Genomic DNA, 21,063 nt, shown 5'->3' with positions numbered 1-21,063 from the left:
ATCTCCAAAGATCTGCGTTCACTTAGTAAATACCATTATGCTTACACCCTTTGTGCGTCACACTCGCTGAGACTCATTACACACCCGGCATGCCCAGAAAAGCACAGACACACCCGCAGATATGCTCCAAATGAATGGACATACCCACTGAGACACTCCCCAGTGGATGGACACTCCCACTGACACACCCACCAAAACATACACACACACTGACATGCCCACAATTCACTGGACACACCTGCCAAAATGCCAATACCTCATGGCCAAAAAAGGGAGTAAGAGGTGGAAAGCACACCAATGACACGTGCACAATACATGCCAGACTTCCCGACTCAGACATTACGGCACAGAATGATGGAACATATGCCAGATGGCACATGTATACTAGAACTGCCCTGACAATGCCAACATAGCTAACAAAATGCAAGACACATATAGCAACCACAGGACAAACACATCACAAAGCAAAACTGACACATTCAAACACATACCGACACACTAACATAGAGAACACACACAGCGGCCTCACCACACATGTGACAACATCAAGAACATGTGGCTGCCACAATCTGAAAACAAGGTGCGCACTAGGAATAAGACCCACCTATGGTCACATGAAAGTCACTAAGCAAAACAAAGAGGCCTGTTTAGGGGTATCGAACTGTGTATTGCCCAAACTCGTAGTCACACTAAAGAAACACAATTCTTTCGACTGGGACGGATTTCAAAGAGTCATTTGCTCTCACTGCGCTTGCAAATCGTCTCTGGTGCACTGTGTAGTGCTAAAAAACACATGCTAGACCAACTTGGTCGGTGCATGTGTTGGCTGCCGTGCAGATGAAGGGTATATCTAGTTTTAATTGGTCTTCTCTGTATTGGCAGGTGCAGGTTTTAAAAACAAGAAAGAGCTTTCTTCAATGGGTTTCTCTCTGGAGATTGTTCACCTAAAAGATGAAAGGGACCCCTAGGTATGTGGTTTGGGGGTCCTTTATCGGAACGAGTTGGACCTGTGCAGCTGGTGCTGTGCACTAGGTCTAGTCGTTCTGTAGCCGACCGGTTTCTGTGGAGCACTGCGGGTGTGCCACATTCATCAGGGCTAGGTAGGGGGCAGCTACATGTGTGCCCATGTGATTCGTCTACAGCAGCGTGGTCTGCAATACTTGTAGATCTCTCCCTGTAGGGATGACAGGAGGGAGGGGAGAGAGATAAAGCATGGATAAATATCCAATTCTACACCTCAACTGTAGCTAGTTACCAGAACACTGCATAGTACAAGTAATAAACAATGAACCAGAGGCTTACCCTCTCCGTGTGGTGTAAATGCTCTCCACGGGGGGGGGGTTGAGGCAGCCCGGAACCTGGGGGCCAAATAACAGTAATTACTGTCATGTATAGATGCCAGCGTGCATCTTGAAAGCGACAATGCTCTTAGTGCAATTATAACTATTGATAACCAAATTGTGTTAATAACACTGTTAAGGTGCACGCCTAACGTGTTGCAGCTTAGTTCTAGAAAGTACATTTACAACATGGAAAAATCCCCTCAGAGGTGCGAGGGTCCGCGTGCCTGCCTCTCGACCCCACGTGTGGGGGAGTGGCTGGCGGTGGGAGCGCCCGGTGGGGCCGCTTACCTGGAGCAAGAGTCTCGGGTGGTCCTGCGGGCCGCGCGCGTAGTGTTGCTTTGCCGCGGCCCGCGCCATCCTACTGTTATTGTAACCATGGCACCCTGGGTGGCGCGGTCACGTGCGCCTGACCCCAAAATGGCCACCCCCATAAAGGAGGAGGCGGCCATCACGGGGCCAGGCACCGCGGGCCGCGAGCCAGGCGCCATGGTGTGAGGGCCCCCCATATGTGTATGGGTGGGAGTCCACAACTTTGAATAATGTGTCGAAGCAAAACATGCCGGTTGGTGCGCTTGGTGCAGAAGCGGGTGCGCACTGAGGGCTGAGTCCACCAGTGTTCCCCCCAACACCCTGTGTGCGCAGGGTGTGCCAGCAAATGTCAACAAGTGTACCCAGTGTACCAGTTGGAACACAGGTACTGCTAGTCCGGTATGGGGAGCAAAGAAATTCAAGCATTCTCCCCATTTCTAAACATACAATAGGTGGATTCATAGTTCTGTGGGACAACACATGGGCTCAATATGACTGGAGTTACAGCATGGCCAGCGTTTGCCAGCTGGTGGCTTCATTAAGTCCAGACTTGTCAGTTTGGAGGCGAAAAATCCAAAGTTGTTCTCGTCTGAAGAACAGGTTGTGTATATTCCCTCCTCTTGTTGGAGTGGCCATTTTCTCGATTATTGTCCATGTGAAATCTGTAGGGGTGTGTTTTAATGCCACAAAATGTTCCACCATGGGTGCTGGGATCTTCTTGGTTCGTATGCAGGATCTGTGCTCTGCAAGACGTGTTTTTATCGGGCGTGTAGTCATGCCTACATATCGCTTGTTGCATGGGCATGTGATAATGTATATCACATTGCAACTGTTGCAATTCGTTAGTGTCTTTTGGATCCACGGAAAATGCCACCCTATGTCGATGGAGGTGGAACGCTTGGTGCTGGAGCATGCACTGCATGTGCCACAGGGAGTGTGGCCAGTGGCTTGATTGAGTCCCCACAGTGTATTTTGTTTAGAATCGTTCTCTTTGTAGGAGTGTACGAGGGAGTCTCGTAGGTTCTTCCTTCTTTTCAAGGCGAACCTAGGAGTTTCCAAACTATGAGAGCCAACGTTCAAGATGGGCCAAAGTTTGAGGACCTCTTTCTTAATCTTATTGGTCAGAGGCGAGAAACTAAGGACTGCCGTGATGCTATCTTGGGATTCACTCTGTTTGGCATGATGTTCCAGGGTGGTTTCTCGTGGGATGTTCATCACTCGTTTGCGTGCCTGTTTGACTATCCGTTTGGGGTAGCCCCTGTTGGTCAGTTTTCTGGCCAGGCATGTTGACTGTTGGTTGTAATGCGGCAGTGTGGTGCAGTTTCTTCGGTATCGTAAGAATTGTCCGAATGGTAAATTTCTTCTCAGACTTGCAGGGTGGAAACTCTCATAAATGAGTAGTGAGTTTCTATCTGTTGGTTTGTTGTAGACTGTACTAACAACTGTTTCGTTCCGTATCTCGAGGGTGAGATCAAGGAAATGGACGGACTCGGTACTATGGGTTTCTGAGAACTTCAGAAAGGGATTCTGACAGTTGAGCCACTCCATAAACAATGCAAGGTCTGGTTCATCACCTCTAAAGATGAGTAACACATCGTCAATATATCTTGACCATAATTCCAGTTTCGGTAGCCATGGATTGTCAGCTCTATAGATCTTTTCTTCTTCAAAATGAGCGACGTACAGATTGGCAAGACTGGGGGCAAACGTCGCTCCCATTGCTGTCCCAGACACTTGTTCGTAAAAGGTGTTGTCATAAAGGAAAAAATTCTTTGTCAAGGCAATTTCGGCCAGTTGCATCACCAGGGTGACTGGGGTTTGCATGGGTGGATCTCTTTCTAGTAGTATCTTCTCGATGACTCTGAGTGTTGCCATTTGGGGGATCTTTGTATAAAGTGATTCGATATCGAGTGTTACTAGGATGTTCTGAGAGGAGTTGAAAGGTCGGTCCTTGATGAGTTCCAGGACTGCTGTAGTGTCTTTAAGATAGGAACGCATCTTAACTACTTCTGGTTTCAAGAAGAAATCTACAAACTGAGACAGTGGTTCCAAGATGGATCCTATACCTGACACTATGGGTCTGCCAGGAGGGGGATTTCTCCCTTTGTGGACTTTGGGGAGTGCGTAAAAGGCCGGTTTCTTAGGGTTCTTAGGATTGAGGAATTCGTATTCCTTGTTGCTGATTAACTCATCCGCACTGGCTTCTTCTAAAATAGGTACTATCAATTGTCTGATGGATTCAGTGGGATCCGTGCCCAGTTGTTTGTAGCTGGACTGGTCTGTTAAGAGCTCCATAACCATCTTGTGGTATGCCAGGGTATCCATTATCACTATCGCTCCCCCCTTGTCGGCAGGCTTGATGGTAATTGCTTCGTTGTTGGCTAAAGATTGGAGTGCCTGCCTGTTCAGTTTGGAAAAGTTCTTGTATCCTGGAGTTCTCTCAGCTTCTAGTTCATTGAGTCTTTTTAGGAGTGCTTTCTCAAATGTGATAGACTCGGGTGAGATGGCATGAGGTGGAGGATAGAATGTGGATCTGCCTTTCAGATTGGTAGCACTCTTTTCTCCTGCGTGTGTGGCTGACCCAAAGTATTGTTTCAGTCTGATTTTTCTGATTAGCTGGGCTATTTCTATCCATGTTTGAAATCGATCATGTTCTGCCGAGGGTACAAAAGAAAGTCCCTTCTCAAGTAGGTCCCCTTCTCCCGGTGATAGAGTGTATTGGGAGAGGTTCATCACTAAGCTCTCAGTCCGAGTTCTTGCCCTCTCCCCTTGTCCTGGGTTGTTGCGATTCATTCGGCCGATAGCGCTATCTGGCCTTGGCCGCGGCCCCTGCTGCGGGTGACTCTTGGTGATTGGTTCTGCCAATGCACTTGTGGTTGCCAATTGCCTCTTCCTTTGTTCTTCGCTTTTCCTTGACCTCTTGGAAAAAAAGGTTGTGGTGGGCCATAGGTGTTGGTTGGGGCCGCATTATTCATAGAGCTATTTGATCCTGAGGCGTTAGATCCGCTGCCAGAGCTACCACTCGAGAAGGTCCAGTTATTAGGTCTTGCTCGGTTGTTCTGGATCCTCTTTGTGTTGTGTTGGTTTACGTGTTGACCCAGTGTGGATGTGCTGTTTGCACTAAGGTCCTCGTAGTATGCATCTGTAATGTAGGGATAGATTCTTTCTTGCGTGTAGGCCGCCAGGTCTTTCTTAAGTTTAGTGACTTTTTTATTAAGGTTGAAGTCTCTAAATTCTTTCATTGCGGCCTCCAGATCTTCCAGACTTTTTTTGTATTGGGCCAGATTGATGGAGGATTTCATACTCTCTTGCTTTTCTTCTATCTCCTTCATTATTTTCTCTGATACGGATTTGGCTGTACTAATGATTAAAATGAGCCAGTCCCTTGTACATTTATTGGATATATAGCTCCAGTCCTTCCTGAACTCTAAGTGTTCCAGGAAAATTCTGGGTTCAATCCGTATGATAAGCCCCAGGGGGGCTGCATGTGCTCGCAGGTATTCGGTCATAATGGCTCCATGCAGTTCTGTCCTTATCAATTGTTTTTTTAGGACCTCCAGCTCGTTCCATTTGTTGTTCGTTGTCCCTGCGGTGGGTATGGTTATCTCGTCTCCTAGGATTGAGGGGATAGACAAAATGGTATCTACCAAATCTTCTGCGAAAGCCAGGCATCTTGCTTCAGCCATTTTCTTTGTCTGGAGGTGGATCTATGGGGTATTTCCAGTTGAATGCACTTGCATGAGAGAACAGGCAAGATGGTGAAAAGGTGCTTGATCAATTCAAGCCACAGTCCACGGCCCGTGGCCGTGAGAAGGACTAAGCAAAACAAAGAGGACTGTTTCAGGGGTATCGAACTGTGTATTGCCCAAACTCGTAGTCACACTAAAGAAACACAGTTCTTTCGACTGGGACGGATTTCAAAGAGTCAGTTGCTCTCACTGCGCTTGCAAATCGTCTCTGGTGCACTGTGTAGTGCTATAAAACACATGCTAGACCAACTTGGTCGGTGCATGTGTTGGCTGCCGTGCAGATGAAGGGTATATCTAGTTTTAATTGGTCTTCTCTGTATTGGCAGGTGCAGGTTTTAAAAACAAGAAAGAGCTCTTTTTGGAGGCCTGAGGCAAGAAACACTGTGAACCCGTTGCCACATCCACACATGTACATTGCACATACACCATTACTTCACACATCCATCTGCTCAATGGCAATCAACCATGTACCCTTCAGATGTTCCAGCAGTTGCCATGCATCCATTGAACGCATCCAAGCATCATTCCAGTGACATAGAATGCTGAGCAGTATTGCAGTCCCATCACCATCTGTATCAACATCAGTATACCGATCACCCACATGCACACACATGCCGTATGCGCATAGGCTGTACAAGCTCAATGTCACATGCAGGAGTGACCCAACAGAATCCCATTTCACCTTAAGCAACGTTTCCACATGTAAGCCAGCATGACATACAGTTGACAGTCATATTCCACTTACACCACACACCTGTTAGAGGACCATGAGGCGTGGACAGACATGGAGATGCACATGGCATTCACAGTCAAAGCCAACATGAACAGACAATACTAACAGACAGCACCCTGGATGGATGTGATGACAACTGTTGCAGGCATACACACCAGTGGACCATGTCAGCTGCATGACACTCATCAGGGACAGGTGACGCCTGATGTCGCCACTCATAGGTATCAAAATAAACGGTACCTGAGATACTAACAGTCCCTATTCGGGTATATACAAAAAATTGACCGTAAGATCGAGGGTGACAAGAGCAGATCAATAAATATTTTTTTTTAAAAATATTTATTTCGAGTTCTGACACTCGTTTAGTGGTACTGAACCCACATAGGTTTACAAAGATCGTGCATACATCACAATACAAATCAACCTTCATTCAGTTCCCTCCATCAAGCATACGCGCTCAGTCATTCATTCACATCTACTATTTCTCCACATTAGGTTCAGGTTTCATAATATATGTAAGAATATGACCAAATATTAACAACATACTTTTACACCCCTTCTTGTAGAAATGTGACTATCTGTTCTGCAACAGATGGTACCAGTCGACACGTTTTTCAGGTGGTTTCTCTGGGCCTCATGATATAGCCCTCTGTTTACCCAACATTCTTCAGGACGGAAGTTGAGCACTTATTGTGCCTCACTTCTGGATACATGGAATGGGAGACATCATCTCCAACTTGAATCTTGGAATTGGATCAAAACTGTGGACCAAATCCTAAATGCTCGGGGGACTTGATTGCTTCTCGGCCGAACTTATCTCCTTCTCTGAAGTATGATAGCAAACTGTACCACCTTGTGTTCTTTTTTGGTGTGGCGTGGTTGTGCCTGCAGTAGCCAGGGAAACATCACCAAGATGAACCTCTGGCCAGAAACAATCAGGATGCAGGGGGGTGACAACTTTCTCACATGTGCGCTCCTATTTGTTCACGTCTCGCAGCTCCGCATTGATTCATGCAGTGGGCGTCTCGTATTCCGCCCGTGAATGGTATCATTTGCACATGCACATAAATACACGTTAGTCACAGCGTATCACACAGTCGCCCCTACATATACACTGCATAACATTCCTGATTGACAGGGTCAAGCTGTCCCCAGCATGTGCCCAGCTGTAACGCTCACCTGATTCCCACAGAGAGTCTCTTCAATTGAGAAGCGTAGAGCTCGGATGACGCTCTGGACTGGGCTTCCTCTTATTGACCGTCTGGCTTGCAGGGTAAGGTTTCTGCAGGCGGAAGAAAAAAGGGTTAATGACCGTTTGGCTGGACTTCCTCCTCACTAATCGCCAACTCTCCGAAAGTCCAATGTCCTGGTGAGCTCTCACCTTAGGCGTATAAATGCTGGGCTCTCCATCCTGCGATTTATGCAGGGGTGCGTGGGTTCCAGTTACGTCACTGAAGGTCCTCAAAGTCTTTTGTGGCCTTAGAAGTGGCACAGGTGCTGAGATGCCAAAAGGTGATGCCGCCGTTACTGCACGAGCGGATGCCTGTAGGTGTAAAGAGTTTATAGTCTTGAAGAGATGGGCACCTTTAATGAAGTCTTTGCATTGTCTTTTTCAGGTGCCTGGATGCTGAGGGCGTTGTCACTGAGAGCACGACACGTGCGGTTGTACGTAGGTATGGGAATTTCAATGACACCTCAATAATGTCCTTTTCTTATTTGCAGGTGTCGGGACCTTGCGGGCGTTTTCCCAGTCGCGGATGCACGTGGGGAAACAAGTAAGTGTTAGGCTTTCTTGCAGTCTTTAATGGCACTTAAATAATGTCTTTTCTTGTTTTCAGGTGCCGGGCTGCTGCGGTTGAAGAGATCGTAATACACGCACAAAAGCAGGTAAGAAAAGTAAATGCGGCCGCCTTCACCCGATTCCTACTTAACAATGTTCTTTGTCTTTACAGGTGCCGTTAGGCTGCTGAAGAGAAGGCCGCGAAGAATCTGTGAAAGCACAGATGGATCAGGTAAGCGAGCGCGGCTGCGAACGTGTTGCAACTTGCTAACCTTATGTTTCTTTTGCTTGCAGGTTCTGCCGGTGTCTGGATTCCTGGACGGTAAGTATAGTTCTCGTGTCTTTCTTCCACAGGTTGCTGAGCTGAAGCTGGAGATGTCACTGGAATGCTGGAGCTGACTCGGTGAGCGTCCTGCTGCAGATGCAGAATAACGCGAAGCACGTTTTCCCAATCGGGTGTGGTTTAAATAGTGTTGGAGTGATTGGGTGTCTTCTTCCTCAGCCTCGCCCAGGTAAAAGAGTTCCTGTGTTCCAGAGCTAAGGAGTGGCACCAGCCCCACCCAGGTAAGAAAGTAGTCCCAGTTCAGGGAATAGTTCCTCCCAGCAGAAGGCTGGGGACTTCATCCTGCCAGCATTTGCAAAGGTGAGTATGCAGCATGGTCTGCTACAGGTAGGTCCACCCAAGCACCTTTGCAAGAATTATGAGCCCGGCGCCCCTGGCGCTGGGACTGAGGTTCCTTATGAGCCTGGCACCAGAGGTGCCAGGACATGGTCCAAAGGGCCCCAATAGGGGTTTGCTGGAGCCGGGGACGAGGGTCGTGAGCCTGCTTCCGGGGATGCTGGGCTTGACTTGGCTTCTCGGGAGCAGTGCTCATGACAGCACCCCCCTCAAGGCCCCTCCCAAACTTGTCTTCCCCGGAGGTTTTGGCCTACTGGGAAAAGTTCGGTGGAATTTTATGACTAGACGAGGAGCATGGACGTGGTCAGAGGGTTCCCATGATCGTTCTTGAGGTCCGTAACCCTTCCAGTCGATCAGATAGTATAATTTTGACTTGATGATCTTGGAGCCCAGGATGTTTTTAACCTCAAATTCAGGTTCTCCATTTACTAGAATAGGCTCTGGAGGTTTATTCAGTCCGGTTACAGGTTGCATAGGTTTTAGTAGAGATAGGTGAAACACCGGATGTATTTTCCTGTGAGATGGCAAACCCAATTTGACAGCCACTGGGTTTATTATGGCTGTAATTGGATATGGTGCCAGATATTTTGGGTTGAAGGTGTGAGGTCCTTTAAGTGATAAATGTTTGGTGGATAACCAAACTTGATCTCCAACCTGGTATTGAGGGGCGTCTCTTCGGTGTTGGTCTGCTCCCCTTTTGTACCGTTCTTTAGCCTGTTGTAGGTGGATTGTCGCTTCTTTGAAAGCTTGAGTGATAGCATTGTGAAGTTGATCCACGGCAGGCGTTCCAAGATCTTGGGGCGGGTCGAGATTGGAGGTTCGAGGATGAATCCCATATAAAATGTAAAAGGGACTTTTTCCGGTTCCTGAATGGATCGAGTTGTTGTAAGCATATTCGGCTATCCAAAGGATATCTTTCCAATTACTTTCCGACTGCTGTAGCATACAACGTAAATATTGTTCCAGAGTTTGGTTTGTCCTCTCAGTTTGTCCGTCGGTCTGGGGATGATGGCTTGTTGAAAGTCTCACATCGATTTGAGCTAAACGACAGCAACTTCGCCAAAAGTGAGAGATAAACTGGCTCCCCCTATCTGAGATCAAAACTGAAGGGAAGCCGTGCAATCTTACAATATTTTCAAGGAATTCCCGTGCTAGAACTGAAGCAGAAGGTAAGCCCTTTAGTGGAACGAAGTGGGCCATTTTAGAAAACAAATCTACAATTACTAGAATAGTGTTGTATCCAGAACAGGAGGGTAAATCGGTGATGAAGTCCATGGAGAGGGTATGCCAGGGATGTGGCGGGATGTCTAGCGGATGCAGGAGACCCGCTGGTCTTTCCTTCTGACCTTTGTTTTGGGCACACACACCACAGAACATCACAAACTCCTTTATGTCTTTTCTCCATGACGGCCACCAGAAGTGTCTCTTGACTTTTTCCGAGGTTTTGGCAATGCCTGGGTGGCCCTCCATCAAGGAATCATGGTAGCAAGAGATTACCTGTTTTTGTAAATCGGCACGTGGTAGGAATAGTCGTCCCTGAAAATAAGGCAGGTTTTTTTTTATGATGAAGTCCTTTCCCTTCGGTTGCCAGTTTTGTAAGTCCGAAGGGGTCACAAGTTGTTTCACTTTTGCTTCAATATCTTCGATGGATTGTGAAGAAATCAGGCCCAGGATTCTCTGTTCTGGAATTATTGGCACAGGTTCAGGATTGACAATATTATCTCCCATTCCAATCCGGGAAAGGGCATCCGCTTTGCCATTTTTGTTGCCGGGGCGATAAGTAATTACAAAGTCAAATTCGGCAAAGAAAAGTGCCCAGCGAAGCTGTCTGGAGGACTGAGCTTTGGCGGTTTTCAGGTATTGTAGGTTTCGATGATCGGTGATTACCGTGACAGTGTGTTTGGCTCCAAGGAGATAGTGCCGCCAGGCCTTGAAAGCGGACTTAATTGCTAAAAGCTCTTTATCTGTGATGGTGTAGTTAATTTCAGGCGCCGAGAACTTGCGAGACCAGAATGCCACGCGGTGCAATTGGTTAGTTTCCGGATCTCTCTGTGATAGAACCGCCCCCATTGCTAAGCTGGAGGCGTCGGTCTCAACGATGTAAGGGAGGTCTGGGCGTGGGTGTTTCAGTATGGGTGCTGAGGTGAACTTGGATTTTAGCTCTTGAAAGGCCTGTTCTGCTTCTGTTGACCACTCAAAACGTGTGTTTTTTCTTAAGAGGGCGGTGATGGGCTGCACCACTCGTGAAAACTCTGGAATAAACCTGCGGTAAAAGTTGGCGAAACCTAACATGCTTTGGACACCTTTCACGGAAGTAGGTGATGGCCACTTGATGATAGCGTCCACCTTTCCCGAGTCCATGTGGACTCCTTTGGGTGTCAGAATAAAGCCTAGAAATTCGACCTCCGTGACGTGAAAAACACATTTTTCGAGCTTAGCAAAAAGCTTATGTTGGCAGAGTTTTTCAAGGACGGCTCTAACATGTTTCCGATGATCTGCTTCTGAAGATGAGTACACAAGGATGTCATCTATGTAGACGACTACGCAAACATCTATGAGTTCTCTGAGGACATCATTCATAAAATACTGAAAAGCGGCTGGTGCATTGCATAGTCCGAAGGGCATCACTTGGTATTCAAATAGTCCATACTTGGTGCGAAATGCCGTCTTCCATTCGTCGCCTTCTTTAATCCGTACCAAGTGGTAGGCTCCCCAGAGATCTAGCTTTGTATAAATGCAGGCGTTCTTAACTTGGTCAAGGAGTTCCGGAATCAGAGGTAGGGGATTATCTGTTCTTTACCGTTATCTGGTTCAGGGCACGATAATCAATACAGGTTCTAAGGTCACCTTCTTTTTTAGGTACGAAGAACAGAGCCGAGGATGCAGGAGACTTTGATGGGCGGATAAATTCATTGGCCAGGTACTGGTCCAGATACTGTCGCAAATGAAGATTTTCAGGCTCGGTAAGGGCGTAAATTCTACTACAAGGGGGAGTGGCTCCGGGTATCAGGTCTATTTGACAGTCGTAAGATCTGTGGGGAGGCAGGGTATTAGCCTGTTCCTTCTGAAAACATCTTGGAATTCTTGATACTCTGGAGGCAATTGCGGTCCTTCGGATGTTGCTACCGGTAGGCCAATACTGGGTCGAGGATAACAAGTAGGTGCACACTCTGGGAACTGTATCGTCTTTGCTCGCCAATCAATTTGAGGATTGTGTTTCTCCAACCAAGGGATCCCCAGAATTATTTGGAACTGAGGGTCCTTGATCACATCGAACACGATTACCTCCCGATGTCCATCTTGGCCTAATAACGTCACTTCTGTGGTGGTATGGGTTACCGGTCCGGAGGCTATTTCCGTACCATCCACTGTGGTAATGACGTCTTTAATTACCTTAGGACAAAGGGGTAGGTTCATCCTGGAAGCCATCTCGCGGTCTACATAATTTCCAATCGCTCCGCTATCAATGTATGCTTTAATGGCATGCAAACGATCCGGTCGTTCTGGATTTATGAGGACCATTGACATTATGAAGTGCGAGGTCAAAGAACTGGTTTTTACGCTCGGCAAGCGGACCTCTACACTTGTCGGGCGAGGTCGTTTCCCGGCTCGGGCTTTTCGGAATTCTTATCAGAAGCTCCCACTGTCTTCTTCGGAGGTTTCACCGGGCAATCTCGGAGGAAATGTCCTGAATTTCCACAATAGAGACATAGCTGCAATTGTCGTCTCCTGTCCCGTTCTTTCTGGGTTAGGGGACCCTTTACGACCCCTATTTGCATAGGTTCTACGGCTTCAACTCCTTTGGTGTGAGTTAGTGGCTTAGAGAATACTCGAGTTTCGAACCTGGAGCGGTCTGCCTTTCTGTTTTGTAGTCTGTGATCCAATTGGACCACTAAATCAATGTACTCTGAACAATCTTGAGGGGGATTCACGACCTGGGCTAGGACGTCTTTGAGTTCGCCACGCAAACCCCTGTGGAAAAGCGTGATCCTCTTGTCCTCGGGCCATCTGGTTTCTACGATTAGTCTGTTAAATGATGCAATATAAGCCAGAAGATCCTGATTGCCCTGCCGTAGAGAAAGGAGTTCGTTGTCCAGGGCCTGCCCCTGGGAATGTCTTGCAAAAAGTCTTTCCATATTGGCCTGGAAGGCCTGGAAATTGCGAAGAATCGGGTCATCCTGTGTAACCACAGGGATCGACCAATCAGCGGCTCTGCCGCTAAGATACGAAAGCACAAAGGCTACTTTAGTCTGATCAGTCGGAAAAGCAGCTGGTCTACAAAGAAAGTGCAATCGGCACTGATTTATGAACACCGCAAACCTCTTAGGGTCACCAGAGAAGCGTTCGGGCGGAGCCAAAGGCACATTTCCGGGCAGATTGATTTGAACAGGATTGGCTGAAGCCACCGGGGTATAGGTCCCTCCTGAATTAGGTAGAGGGGTTTGCCCCGCTTGTGTTTGTAATAAATGTCTGGCGAGGTCATCAGTTTGTTCTTTGGACATAATCAATTCCCTCCTCAGGGCATTTGTTTCCTGGCGGGCAGCATGTACTTCAGCTCTTAATTCCCCTAGTAACTGGGCCAGTTGATCAGTGTCGGAAGGTTCCATAGCGCCTGGGTAGGAGGTTATTGGAGGGCTTTGCGTTCTGTAACGCTCACCTGATTCCCACGGAGGGGCTGGTCCCGGCTGAACTGTTATAGTCTCTTCAATTGAGAAGCGTAGAGCTCGGATGACTCTCTGGACTGGGCTTCCTCTTATTGACCGTCTGGCTTGCAGGGTAAGGTTTCTGCAGGCGGAAGAAAAAAGGGTTAATGACCGTTTGGCTGGACTTCCTCCTCACTAATCGTCAACTCTCCGAAAGTCCAATGTCCTGGTGAGCTCTCACCTTAGACGTATAAATGCTGGGCTCTCCATCCTGCGACTTATGCAGGGGTGCGTGGGTTCCAGTTACGTCACTGGAGGTCCTCAAAGTCTTTTGTGGCCTTAGAAGTGGCACAGGTGCTGAGATGCCAAAAGGTGATGCCGCCGTTACTGCACGAGCGGATGCCAGTAGGTATAAAGAGTTTATAGTCTTGAAGAGATGGGCACCTTTAATGAAGTCTTTGCATTGTCTTTTTCAGGTGCCTGGATGCTGAGGGCGTGGTCACTGAGAGCGCGACACGTGCGGTTGTACGTAGATATGGGAATTTCAATGACACCTCAATAATGTCCTTTTCTTATTTGCAGGTGTCGGGACCTTGCAGGCGTTTTCCCAGTCGCGGATGCACGTGGGGAAACACGTAAGTGTTAGGCTTTCTTGCAGTCTTTAATGGCACTTAAATAATGTCTTTTCTTGTTTTCAGGTGCCGGGCTGCTGCGGTTGAAGAGATCGTAATACAGGCACAAAAGCAGGTAAGAAAAGTAAATGCGGCCGCCTTCACCCGATTCCTACTTAACAATGTTCTTTGTCTTTACAGGTGCCGTTAGGCTGCTGAAGAGAAGGCCGCGAAGAATCCGTGAAAGCACAGATGGATCAGGTAAGCGAGCGCGGCTCCGAACGTGTTGCAACTTGCTAACCTTCTGTTTCTTTTGCTTGCAGGTTCTGCAGGTGTCTGGATTCCTGGACGGTAAGTATAGTTCTCGTGTCTTTCTTCCACAGGTTGCTGAGCTGAAGCTGGAAATGTCACTGGAATGCTGGAGCTGACTCGGTGAGCAGCGTCCTGCTGCAGATGCAGAATAACGCGAAGCACGTTTTCCCAATCGGGTGTGGTTTAAATAGTGTTGGAGTGATTGGGTGTCTTCTTCCTCAGCCTCGCCCAGGTAAAAGAGTTCCTGTGTTCCAGAGCTAAGGAGTGGCACCAGCCCCACCCAGGTAAGAAAGTAGTCCCAGTTCAGGGAATAGTTCCTCCCAGCAGAAGGCTGGGGACTTCATCCTGCCAGCATTTGCAAAGGTGAGTATGCAGCATGGTCTGCTACAGGTAGGTCCACCCAAGCACCTTTGCAAGAATTATGGCGCCAGGACTGAGGTTCCTTATGAGCCTGGCGCCAGAGGCGCCAGGACATGGTCCAAAGGGCCCCAATAGGGGTTTGCTGGAGCCGGGAACGAGGGTCGTGAGCCTGCTTCCGGGGATGCTGGGCTTGACTTGGCTTCTCGGGAGCAGTGCTCATGACACCAGCTCACCAAGTAAATGGTACTGTCATGTCTGTTCAATGTGTCCAACATCAACCGCTGGCTCCCAGTATAGGCGGAACACACAGCCGGGACATGGACAGGGCAACGGGTGGTTGCATGTCCTTAGGCATCTGCATGTGTGCGTGTGTTTACGTCACTGTTCTTCAATGGGAGAGTAAGGACCCTGCCTGCACCACTCCCGGTATACGTGTGTAAGCCAGAAAAAGCACCCAGCCAGACGCGTATAGCCCGCTTACACATGGCAACATTTCTGGCTTAGTCAAGCACCATGGCAGCAGTAAACGTGTCTAGCAACCAAAGGCCTTCCTGATCACATAAAGGGTGACCTTGCCAGGTTGCGATGAGGATCGGGACCTCCACCCACATGGGACCTGTGGAGAACCCCATTGATGAGTGCACCCCTGCCTAAAAGGCAGCCATGACTGCCCCCACCATGGAGTCAGCACCTTCTACCTTGGCCCCCGCCACACTTCAGGATGACTCTTCACCTTCTGGGGATAACGCCTTCTCTCCCCCTCCTGGGTTGTGTGAAAACCCAACTTCACCGAACAGGAGTTGGAGGTCCTGAGGGCAGAGGTGATCAGCAAGTATGGGCACATCACCGGTCGCAGCTCGGCGCACACCGAGGTGGCAGCATGGGCCAAGTCCGGGGCCAAGATTGCAAGGCACACCAGCACACTTGGGGTCTACCAGCGCAATGCCAAGAAGGCTAAAAAGTGCTGAGATGACCTCAGGTGGGTCACTGGCATCAAGACCCGGAAGCTGGTGGAGGCAGAGACAGATGATCCAGCCAGGCCCTTAGTGTAGACCTTCATCAGCCCTTTGGAACTCTGAGTCCTATGCTGGATTTGCCCTGGGGACAACCAGAGGGTCTTGCACATACACAGGCCCCCGCATGTGCCGGTAGGTGTTCTCCACCTTACCTGCCACTACGGCTTTTTTTTTTTTTTATATTATATTTTATTGGTTTTGTAACATACAAACTGTGGTCCTCACCGGGCCAAGACGCAAAACAAACTAAAAACAATAATACCGTACAATGGAATACTCAAACAAGCAAATCATACAAAGTCGTATTAAAGTTATTGTGCTAGTGTGAAGGATCCTCTACTGCCCTGCACATTCTAGATTCAAGGAGTGTAATATCAAGTCTGGTTGCAGAGTTCACACCTCGTCTTCCCATCGGTGCCATATCTTGTCTGCCTTTTCGGGACCACCTCTGGCTTTATACACTCTTCTTTCTATGGCAATGCAAATCTGTACATCAGTGATCCACTGGCTAATTTGCGGCGTCTCTCCAGCACCCCATAGTTGTGCTATATTCCTTGTAGCAATTGCTGTTGTTGTCATGAAGCAGAGCTTTTCGTACCTTGACAAGTCTATTTCACTGTCCGCTCCAAGGAGTAACAATTTCGGGTCACTGGGGATCGTCTTGTGTAGCACTCTAGTAAGGATGTCACAGCATTGCCGCCAATAATCGCGGATGGCATTCCCACAGTGTGTGAAAGAAAGTTTCTTCTTCTCTTTGGCAGCGTAGGCAGTTGGGTTCTGCTATTTTACCCCATGGGTAAAGGGCTACCCTCGGGTAGTAGATTCTATGTAGTATTTTTGGCTGTACCAATCGCAGCCTGGTCGATATGGCCACCTCCCGGGGGAACATTAATATCTGAACCCAGTCTTCCGGTAATATCTCCCCAACTTCAGCTTCCCATTTTGTCTTGAGCCGCACCAGCTCTGTTGCAGCAAAGGAGGTGATGACGTTGTACATTACTGTGGTGACTTTAGCCTGGATGCAGTCTGTTATTATAATGTGTTCTATTGGCGTGGTATCTGGCATGTCAGCTAGCATAGGGAGGTGCTGCTGGGGAGCGTGTCGGAGCTGTGTGTAATGGTACCTTTCTGTCTCTGGGAGGTTAAAGGATATAGCCAGTTCTTCATAGGATCTGATGGCGCCATTGGTAACAATGTCGCCCACCTTCTCTATACCACACCCCATCCATACTGGCCATCTCGGTAATTTGGTTACCTCGTAGAGGTTTCCATTATTCCATAATGGTTGGATTGGCGTGACTCTGTCTCCCCATCCTATGAAGGTATGTGATTCAGCCCAAATACGGGGTGTCTGTGCCGCTATGTTTCGGGGGGTCGCTCTGGGCATTGCCTTGTACAGTTCCAAGGGGGCCGAAGCCCGTACATGTGGCAGTGTTGGGTCTGCGTGCATTGCATCGTTTACTACCGACATCTGGATGGCCCACTAGTATGTCTGTAGCCTTGGTAGGCCAATTCCACCCTCCCATATTGATCTTTGTAGTGTTCGTAGGGCAATTCTCGGGCGTCCACCTCCCCATAAGAGCTTTCTAAGTATATTGTCTATGTTCCGGAATTCTTTCACAGGTATGTGTAGGGGGGCGTTTTGGAGCACATACAGGTAGCGGGGGAGTGTCAGCATTTTGAACAGTGCGGCTCGGCCTAACAGGGTCAAGGGTAGGGTCATCCAATGCTGCACATCCCCTGTGAATCGCTCTGTAATGGGTTGTAAATTGTTCAGTGTGAAATCATCTAGGTTCCTCGTGATCTTAATTCCTAGATATTGGAAGTGATCAGGGGCTATTCTGTATGGGCAAGGATCGGGAACCCCACTACCTAGAGCATTTAGTGCAAATAACGTGGATTTGGACCAGTTTACTTTCAGGCCGCTAAAAGCACCATATTTCTGGAGCAACTGTGTCACCACCGGGCACGTCGTCTTGGGATCCCTCAGATATAGTAGTAGATCGTCTGCATATAATGAGACTCTGTCTTCCCATTCTGAACCCCCCGGGATGCCACTCCATGTGGGTGCCTCTCTCAGCAACTGGGCCAGTGGTTCCATGGCCAGCACAAAGAGTAGGGCTGATAGTGGGCAGCCTTGTCGGGTCCCTTTTCCCAATGCAAAGGAACGTTCACTCGGACTTCAGCCATTGGTGCCTCATATAGGAGTTGGACCCAAGAGAGAAACTGTTCCTGAAACCCCATTCTTCGCATGATAGCCCATAGAGCCTCCCATCGAATGGAGTCAAATGCCTTTTTGAAATCTATTGCAAGTACACCCAGGGGGATGTTGAGGGCCTGGGCCCGCTCAATGGCCAAGTGTATTCTTATGTTCATTCTCGTGGATCTGCCTGGCATAAAGCCACATTGGTCCGGGTGGACTAGGGATGTTATGACTTGCTGTAGGCGTATCGCTAGGAGTTTGACCAGAATCTTGGTTTCACCATTAATGAGGGAGATGGGCCTATATGAACTGCATTGATCCGGGTGCTTATTCACTTTGGGTATAACAGTTATTGTAGCTTTCCTCAGGTCCGCCGGGAGGCGTCCCGTTGTCCGGGCCTGTTGGAACATGTTGAGTAGATGGGGAGCTAGGTTGTTACAGCCTATCTTCTTCCAGGTTTCTATAGGAAAGCCGTTTGGTCCAGGGGTCTTCCCAGACTGGAGCTGCATCATGGCCATTGCAATTTTGTCTACCGTGATGTCTCGTTCTAGGCCAGCAATCTGGGTTTCATTGAGAGTCGGGAGGGTGATACCATCTAATATAGAGGCATCAGGGGGAGTTTTAGGTGCCTTATATAGTGTCTCGTAAAACTTTGCGAATTCCTCAGCTATGTCCTGGTCCGTGAGGCAGGGTTCCAAGTTTTGGGACACAATTGCTCTCACATGGCTGTGCCCTTCGTCTCTCCTTTCAAGCCAGGCTAGGACCTTCCCCGCTTTGTCCCCATTATCATATATTCTGGCTCGCATAGCACTGTGTGCCTGCATGGCATTGTCCAATGCGATGTTTTGCAGTTTCTTTTGGGCTAGCATCAGTGCTCTGTTGGTATCTGGACAGTCGTTGATAAGATGTGTTTCTTCTGCTTGTTTTACGTTTGTTTCTGCCTCTCTCAGTGATTCTGAATGGATTTTCTTTTGGGCCGTCGTCCAGGAGATGATTTCTCCTCGTAGCACTGGTTTGTATGCCTCCCAGAGTGTAGAGGGACTTTCTACTGATCCTTCATTGGTCTCAAAGTACTCTGTAGTGGCCTTTTGTTTGCGTTCAATCAGCTCAGGGGAACCTAGGTAGTAGTTATTCAATCTCCACACCGGTGGAGGAGCTTCTTTGCACGTCGTGAGTGATATGAGTAGAGGGGAGTGATCTGAGATGCCCCGTGGAATGTATTCGGCTTGCGTTACTGTGTGTGTTAATGTTGCGGGCATGAAGAAATAATCCAAGCGTGATAGCGATGCGTGTACTCCAGAGTGGAAGGAGTACCCCTTTTCTTCCGGGTGTAGGTCGCGCCACACATCCTTAATACCAAACGCTTCCACAAATGTGGCCAGATTGGTTCGACGGTTAGGGTCTCTGTTACGTAGATGCGTACGGTCTTGTACATTGTTCATGACGTCATTGAAATCTCCCCCTAGGACCAAAGTGTCCGAGGTGTCGCTGGTTAGCAAGGGTGTTACATCGTCCATAAGTCTGGATTGGAGAGTCGGTGGGGCATAGATCGCCATAAGGGATATCGTTATGTTCCAGAGTGTGCCCGTGGCATATATGAATCTGCCCCCAGTGTCCTGTATTGTTTTGGTGAGGGTGAGCAGTAATCTTTTGTGGATTAATATCAATACCCCTCTGGCTCCCATCGTGAAACCAGCTTGTATGGTTGTGCGATAGTTCAAATGTTTAAATAGTGTGTTGGATGTACCCGCCAGATCGGTCTCTGTTAGGAAGACTATATCCGGACTGTGCCTGTTCAGGAACTGTCTCACCAGCCTCCTTTTCAGGCTGTTTCCTAGGCCATTTACGTTCCAGGTGAGTAGTTTTAATGTTTTATTCTTATTGTCTTGTAGAGTTGCGTTCATGTGTATGGTTCCAGCTGGCAATGGAGCCTCCCATAGTGGGGGCGTTGGACGCATGTGACTCGCAGCAGGGAGCAGTGATTGCTAGTCGATTAGTCACTGTTTTATGTAATCTGTAGTGCTTCATCGAGTATTTCCAACTTGTAAACTTTTGCCAAACTCCCCCCTCCCCATACTTCATCCACAACCGAAGCATCTGTCGCCCCTTAACAGTTCAAACTTGACTTAGACAGTATATCTAGGCAGTCTAGGGCTCTGCCTATCGTTGTACGTTTGTTTCTTGCCAAAAGGGGGGGGCGGGGCGGTTCCATTCGCCAGCCATTACTTACTTTCTGCCATGTGAATCTTGTTTTTAGCAGGTTTCATTTCTCTTTTGTGTTTCGTGTTTTCACTTGCCTTTTCTGTTGCCGTTTTCGTCATGCGTTTTCCTGTTGTGGCGCATTTTCCTGCCACTGTGGTGGACTGTTGTCCGATGGTCTTTCTGGATGTGGTCTATTACGGTCGTTTCCAGCCTTCTTCTTTCCGTTCCAATCGCCTTCAATGTGCCTTTCTGCCCAATTCCATGCCTCTCTGGGATCCGAAAAGTGTACTGTTGTGCCCTTGTAGTATATCTTGAGTTGAGCAGGGAAAATCAGACCATATTTGATTCCAAGCGATTGAAGGCGTTTTTTAAGTGGGTCAAAGGATTGGCGCGCTTTTTGGACTTCTCTAGTGAAGTCAGGGAAAAAGGAGATCTTTAAGCCGTTATAGGTGATGGACCCTTTCGTTCTTGCCATTTGTAGTATGGCATCCCTGTCTCTATAGTTCAGAAGTCTTGCTATGATCGCACGCGGTGGCGCCCCAGGGGTGACCCTGCCTGTTGGGATGCGGTGGGCTCTTTCGATAGAAAATAATTTGGAGAAGGATTCAGTGTCATATATGTCTAATAGCCATCTTTCAAGAAACAGCTCCATGCATTCTCCTTCAGCTTTTTCCGGCAGGCCTAGGATGCGGACGTTATTGCGCCTTGATCGACCCTCACTTTCGTCTACTCTTCCCTCTAGGGATTTCATTTGTTGTAGCATGGTGGTTATCTGGCGGTTGACACCTTGTAGATTGTCCTCGGTCACCGATATGCGTGCTTCCGCCTCTCCGGTGCGTGCGGTCAGCTTCTGCAAGTCATGTCTCAACAGGGATACCTCAGCTCCAATGGCGTCCATTTTCTTCTCCATTGATGTCCTGGAGCTGGCAATGGCACCCATCACATCCCTGAGGGCGAAGTCCTCCTCCATGATGTCAGGTTCGGTCGATGCTAATCTCTATGGTGATCTAGACAGCGGAGTGGTTGCATACTGTTCTATCCTGCTTTGGGTGGAGGTTTTTCTAGGTTTGTCCTTCCCCATATTGTGAAGCAGGACCTTGTATTATGAAGAAAAGTACATTCT

Source organism: Ambystoma mexicanum, chromosome 8, assembly GCF_040938575.1.
Source record: "Ambystoma mexicanum isolate Mex_15411 chromosome 8, UKY_AmexF1_1, whole genome shotgun sequence".
NCBI classification, from domain to species: Eukaryota; Metazoa; Chordata; class Amphibia; order Caudata; family Ambystomatidae; genus Ambystoma; species Ambystoma mexicanum.
This window is presented reverse-complemented; position numbering follows the sequence as displayed.